The sequence below is a fragment of the Arvicanthis niloticus genome, chromosome X (assembly GCF_011762505.2).
Source record: "Arvicanthis niloticus isolate mArvNil1 chromosome X, mArvNil1.pat.X, whole genome shotgun sequence".
NCBI classification, from domain to species: Eukaryota; Metazoa; Chordata; class Mammalia; order Rodentia; family Muridae; genus Arvicanthis; species Arvicanthis niloticus.
This window is the reverse complement of record NC_047679.1, coordinates 69,529,362-69,535,724: the sequence shown is the minus strand read 5'-3', so window position 1 is coordinate 69,535,724 and position 6,363 is coordinate 69,529,362. Positions and strand designations below refer to the sequence as shown.

Sequence of the window (6,363 nt, the reverse complement as noted above, 5' to 3'; positions counted from 1 at the left end):
AAATTCTTGATAATTACTCTTTAGTCACTTTAAAACCTTATTAAATAAATACATTTTTTTTAGAAACAGCACCTAAGCATGACTATATAATGGCATAATTCAAGAAAAAAATTAACTTAATTGCTAAAAGTTATTAAGTTACAATAAAAAACAAAATAAAATGTTATTAATATTTCTGATGGGATTTCTGAGATCAACTTTAAATAAAAGCTACCTGAAAAAAAAAGCTTGTTTTTTCCCCCCTTAAATAGTTGTTAATTGGTGGGGGGAGGTATTGCAGAAATAGCAATCGCAGACAATACCACATACATGAGGGCAGCAAGAGTGATGGGAAAGAGCCTGAAGGTCCCTCTTCAATAGCAAGCAGGTAGACATGGGTCTGGAGTGTTGATGGAGCACCTCTGGTTTGTAGGCATGGTTAGAGAGAAAGAGATTCCCTGGCTGCTGCTCCAAACTGACTACTTGGGGTAGGTATACTTCCCTTGACAAGCAAGGCTGTTGGCCAGGGCCTGCTTTATATACTCCACCTGAACTACCTTCAGGTTTTCCTTCTTCCCACCATAGGCTTTTAGAGCACAGTTCAGCAGCTCTCAGGCATAGTAGAAAGTCAAGTCCCATAGCTTAAGATGGGGCCACTTGATATCAGTGAGGTTGATAGATGCCTCTTTGTCACTCTGCCCTCCAAATAGGAAAGTGACCCCCAGCCTAGCAGGGGGCAATGTGAGATGAAGTGCTGTGACAGTTTCCACAGCAATCTCTTCATTGTAAAATTTATGGATGCAAGCATGGCCAGGGGTGACCATGTTCGGGCTTCAGCAATGTGCATTCCAAATAGACATAATGGTCACTCAGAGCCTTGTAGACAGCTGCCAGTACCTTCTCAGTTACATACTAGCAACTCTTCAAGTAATAGTTCCCATCAGGGAGGATTTCAGGCTCCACAGTGGATACAATGTCATTTTGTTGGCAGATGCTGGCATAATGGGGCAGAACACTGGCTTTTTCCATGATGGCAAAGGCCAAGGGAGTATGATTTCAGTCTTTAGCACACAACGCCACTTGGCAAAGTTGACTCCATCCTTCTTATACTGGGCACAGCATTCAAACAGCCCACCAGCTGTTAGGCAGTGGTCTTGCCATTGGTTCCTGCCAGGAGCACCAAATCCTTATTTACCTTAATCCCCACAACATTAATCTAAGACTTGATAACTTGGGTGAAATGAAGTCCATCATCTGCCTTCTGGTACAATGTCTCATGTAACCCCACCACACCCCACCACACACCCCTATATCCATTTCAGGCATTAACACAGTCATCAGCTATCAACAGCAGCTGGCAGTAGAAATGCCTGTTCTTCCCGGTGCTTTGACAGTGCTTCCAGTGGATTCATCTGCAGCTAGAATGTTACCAGGAGCCACAGTTTTGTGAGTGATGTCAGATAGCTCCTTTTTCTGCTCTGGGGTCACTGCTGAGTATGAATAGGGCACAGTGTTAGTAGCAGCACATTACTGGCACAGGATGGAGTAAGTCAGCCAGGTACACAGGTAGATAGGCAAAAAGACTAAGAAGTGAACACGGCTAAGGCCATCAAAACCTCATTCTGCAGCAAATTCCAAGAGAACACAGCTTATTCAGCTGGGATGGAAAAGGGATCTTCTATTCTGTTTTGAGATGCTTATAAAAATCTATTTTTTCAGCAAAGTTAATGATGCAATTTTAATTTTATTTTTGTTGTTCTAAAATCTTGTGAATATTGTTACAGAAAATACAGAAGACATTGGACTGTAACTAATCTATTTTATCAATGTGTTATATATTAATCAGTATAAATATAATTTGCATTTACATGAACATGCTAATACAAAATCTGTGCTTGCTTACTAAGAAGTATGTTTATTAATGAAATTAAGGCTACCTATGACTTCTGAAAGCATTAAATGTATATTTAAGAATGATTTATGTCCAATATATACAAAAAACTCAAGAAATTAGACTCCAGACAACCAAATAACCATATTAAAATGGGGTACAGAGCTAAACAAAGAATTCTCAACTGAGGAAAATCGAATGGCTGAGAAGCACCTAAAGAAATGTTCAATATCCTTAGTAATCACGGAAATGTAAATCAAAACAACCCTGAGATTCCACCTCACACCAGTCAGAATGGCTAAGATCCAAAACTCAGGTGATAGCAGATGCTGGTGAGGATGTGCAAAAAGAGGAACACTCCTCCATTGTTGCTGGGATTGCAAGCTGGTACAACCACTCTGGAAATCAGTCTAGCAGTTCCTCAGAAAATTGGACATAGCACTACCTGAAGACCCAGCTATACCACTCCTGGGCATATATGCAGAAGATGCTCCAACATATAACAAGGACATGTGCTCCACTATGTTCATAGCAGCCTTATTTATAATAGCCAGAAGCTGGAAAGAGCCCAGATGTTCTTCAACAGAGGAATGGATACAGAAAATGTGGCACATTTTCACAATGGAGCTATTAAAAACAATGAATTCATGAAATTCTTAGGTAAATGGATGGAACTAGAAAATATCATCCTGAGTGTGGTAACCCAATCACAAAAGAACACACATGGTATGCACTCACTGATAATTGGATATTAGCAAAAAAGCTTGCAATACCCAAGATACAACTCACAGACAACATGAAGCTAATGAACAAGGAAGACCAACCTGTGAGTGCTTGGCCCTTCTTAGAAGTGGTAACAAAATACCTATGGGAACAAATATGGAAACAAAGTGTGGGACAGAAACTGAAGGAGGGGCCGTCCAGAGACTGTCCCACCTGGGTATCCATCCCTATTGCAGTCACCAAAGGTAGAAGCTGATGTGGATGTCAGGAAGTGCATGCGGACAAGAGCCTGATAGAGCTGTCTCCTTAGAGATCTGCCAGATACTGAAATATACAGAGCCAGATGCTCACAGCTAACCATTGAACTGATCAAGGGGTTCCCAATGGAGGAGTGAGAGATAAGACTGAAGTAGCTGACAGGGTTTGCAGCCCCATGGGAGAGCGACAATACCAACCAAACAGAGCTGCCGGGGTATAAACCACCAGCCTGGGAGCACATAGGGCAGGCCCCATGGCTCCAGCTGTATACTTAGGAGAGAATGACATTGACAGGCATAGGTGGGAGAGGAAGACCTCGGTCCAGTGAAGTATGGATGCCTCAGTGAGAGGAAATCATGGGTAGGGAGGTGAGAGTGGGTGGGTGGGTAGGGGCATATTCTCATGGAAGCAGGAGGAGGGGGATGAGATAGGGGGTTCCTGGATGAGGTGGAAATGGGGAAAGGGGATTACATCTGAAATGTAAATAAAATATCTAATAAAATTTTTTACTTTTTTTCTCATCCTTTCTTTCTTTCTTTCTTTCTTATTTATTTATTCATTTATTTTTATGGGATATTTTATTTACACATCATATGCCATCCCCTATTCTTATTTCCCCTCCCTAGAAAATCCCTATCCCATCTGCCCTTCCTAGACAGGAAGCTGTCAGGAGCAAACAGGTCTCTAATCAAAATGAACATTAATACATAAATGTTTGTAATGTCAATTCTGTGGATTTCTGACGTTTTGAAAACCAACTATCCATGTAAGGTAATCTGGACTGTTGTTCTCAAAAAACAAATTTTAGTATCAAGATAATTTTTTGTTTGAATTCTAGAATCTAGTCTTCTGATTTTCTCTAAATAATATCTATAAATTGATAGTCCTTTCAGTTTGTGAAGTATTATCGACTCTTGAAAATATGTTCTATGACATGGACTATAAAGGTAACAAGAAACACATTATCACATTTTGTATTGGAGCAAAGTGAAAAGTGGGTATGACATGACTTCATTTATGAGACAAAAATTAGATTTATCATGGTCAACATTAATTCATATCCGTTATGATGATAATAATTTATATCTTTATAGAAAAGTGTTATTTTTTCCAACGAGAAAAATACTCAAAATACCTACAAAATATGTCTTAGATGTTTGATTCTGTTTTCTTTTAGAATAAATTCTTTTCCAAAAATACTAGGTAAAGAGTCTGTGAATATATCCAACATGCTCTTGCACAGAGGTGTACATTGTTAATCTACTTCATACCTAATATCATTTACTTCCCTGAACAACTTTCAGAAAACAGTCCTTTAATTTTAATACTCAAAGAAAGAATGGAACATAGAATATCACCTACAGACAAGAAATTGTGTAAAATATCTGTAGAGATTGTAAGGCTATTAGAGACAAGAGATAATTTCTTGCTATATGAAAATAAAGTTAGTAATTGTACAAATATTAATTTCCATAATCTAGCTACAAAACTTTGGTTCGTGATTTATTATTCAGATACTTATGATTTTTGAGAATACATCTTTAGATTCTAAATACACTCCTGTATCTCTGTTGCTTGTATTTATAGACTCATATGTTTATTATGTAATGGCATCATGTATTTCATTAACATAATTCTCTTTGATTCTGCATTAAAACCATTTTTAGAAATGGCAGCCTTCTTCATTCATTACTGAAAAACTAGAAATTAGGATATTACCAGCTAAATACTTATTTTTATTTTTACCCTTTATTTTTACTTTATGTACATGCTTATTCTACCTGTATGTATGGTATACATCACATATCTACACAGAGGCCTGAAAAATGTTTTTCTGTCTCCTAGGACTGGAGTTATAGACTCCAGTTTTTACCTGCTATGTAGGTGCCAGGAATTGAGTCCAGGATCTGGAAGATCAACCCATGGTCTTAAGTGTTGACCCATTGTGTCCTGCTTCCTATATACTACTAAATTTTCACTGTTTTATATTAGCAAAGCATATCTTTTTTATTTTTTTGCAGTTTTATCAAAAATATGTTACTAATTAGGAATAGAACATTTATTGCGACTGTGTTATGATCTGTGCCATACATATTAATCTGTTTTGAGATCCTAAAGAAAACATACATATTTCAAAAGCTAAAAGATTGGATCAATTATGTGTATATATACATATACACAAACACACACACACACACACACTGACATTACTCATATCAAAAGTACAGCATCTGCCTGTTGTTTTTCTTAAGAGCTTCATGTAAATAGATGTCTTATGTAATTTAAGAAAAAGAGAAACCTCTTTATTATCTCTATGTAAAATTTAATTCAATAACTGCCTATGAAAATAAAAGTTTATTAAGACTTTCTTTTTAAATATGCTGCAAAAATCAACAAATAAATAGAATTTCTGAATTTGTCACTTTGCATACTACAAGAGTATCTTTCCAAAGATTTCAATAAAATAAAATGCCAGGCATTACTTTACATTATGTTATTCTAAGACATATTCAACATGAAAAATGAAGCTTAAATCCATGCTTTGTTAGGGTTGGGAATGTGCCTGTCTGGTCAGGACTTTGCCTAACATGATCAAGGTTCTCACTTTAGCTACTTACATTGTTCCAGAAGTACCACAGCTTTGGTTTCAAATAGCTTCTCTATCTATTGGCTAAGATTTAGTCCTGAATTTGTGACTTCATACACAAAGCATACAATTCCATCTGCATTAGATGCATCAGGATCAAATAGATTTCAAACTTGTCAGTTAACCCAAAGCTTGCTATTGTAGCATGTATGATATAAATAGCTTTGACTAATTCCTCAATATGTATTTATTTTTCTATTATCATTATCATTTTATTCCCTTATAAATTGTTGACAATTGTTTATTTAGTCATGTGTCTAAGTCAAAGTTGTTTAACCTATTCAGTTGTTTTCTTATTGTTAGAAGACTAAATGATATGTAAAAGAAATATTGAAATTCATATGTATTGTTGAATTGTGATTAGTAAATTAATGATCAGGAAATGCACTGTTCCCTCTTCCCACTATATTTTCCTAATGAGTCAAAATTTAATGCTCTATGTTTGTTATTATTGTGGAAACTGATGTATTTTTTTACTTAGTCACATTTCGTGTAAGCAGGACTACGTTTTGTATCATATACCGTGTGGGTTTTGACAAATATACACTGGTTTATATACATTATTGCAGAATTGTCATTTTATACTAGTCTAAGTTGCACTGTGTGCTGGCGAGTGAAAAATATTTTTCAATATTTGATGATTTCATATCAATAAACACTAATTGGCTGAAGGGGTAATAACAACTGCAAAGAAGGACTTGGTATTTATGGAAATTGTAAATCCCAGGCACTCTGTCAGACAAAGAAGATTTGGGAGAGATTTCAAACCTGAATTGCCAAGAAAATCCCTTACTGACAAATGGTCAGCCTGAGTTTGGGGCTTAACATGTTCACAAAAGGTGTTATGGGCTGTATAGTTCTCTCA

General features: G+C 36.5%; 1 pseudogene; it reads right to left on the bottom strand.

Annotated features, from left to right (window-relative positions):
* Nucleotides 1–243: 243 nt before the first annotated feature.
* Nucleotides 244–1,506, bottom strand: LOC117695013 (fructose-bisphosphate aldolase A pseudogene; annotated as a pseudogene).
* Between the last annotated feature and the right edge of the window lie 4,857 nt (nucleotides 1,507–6,363).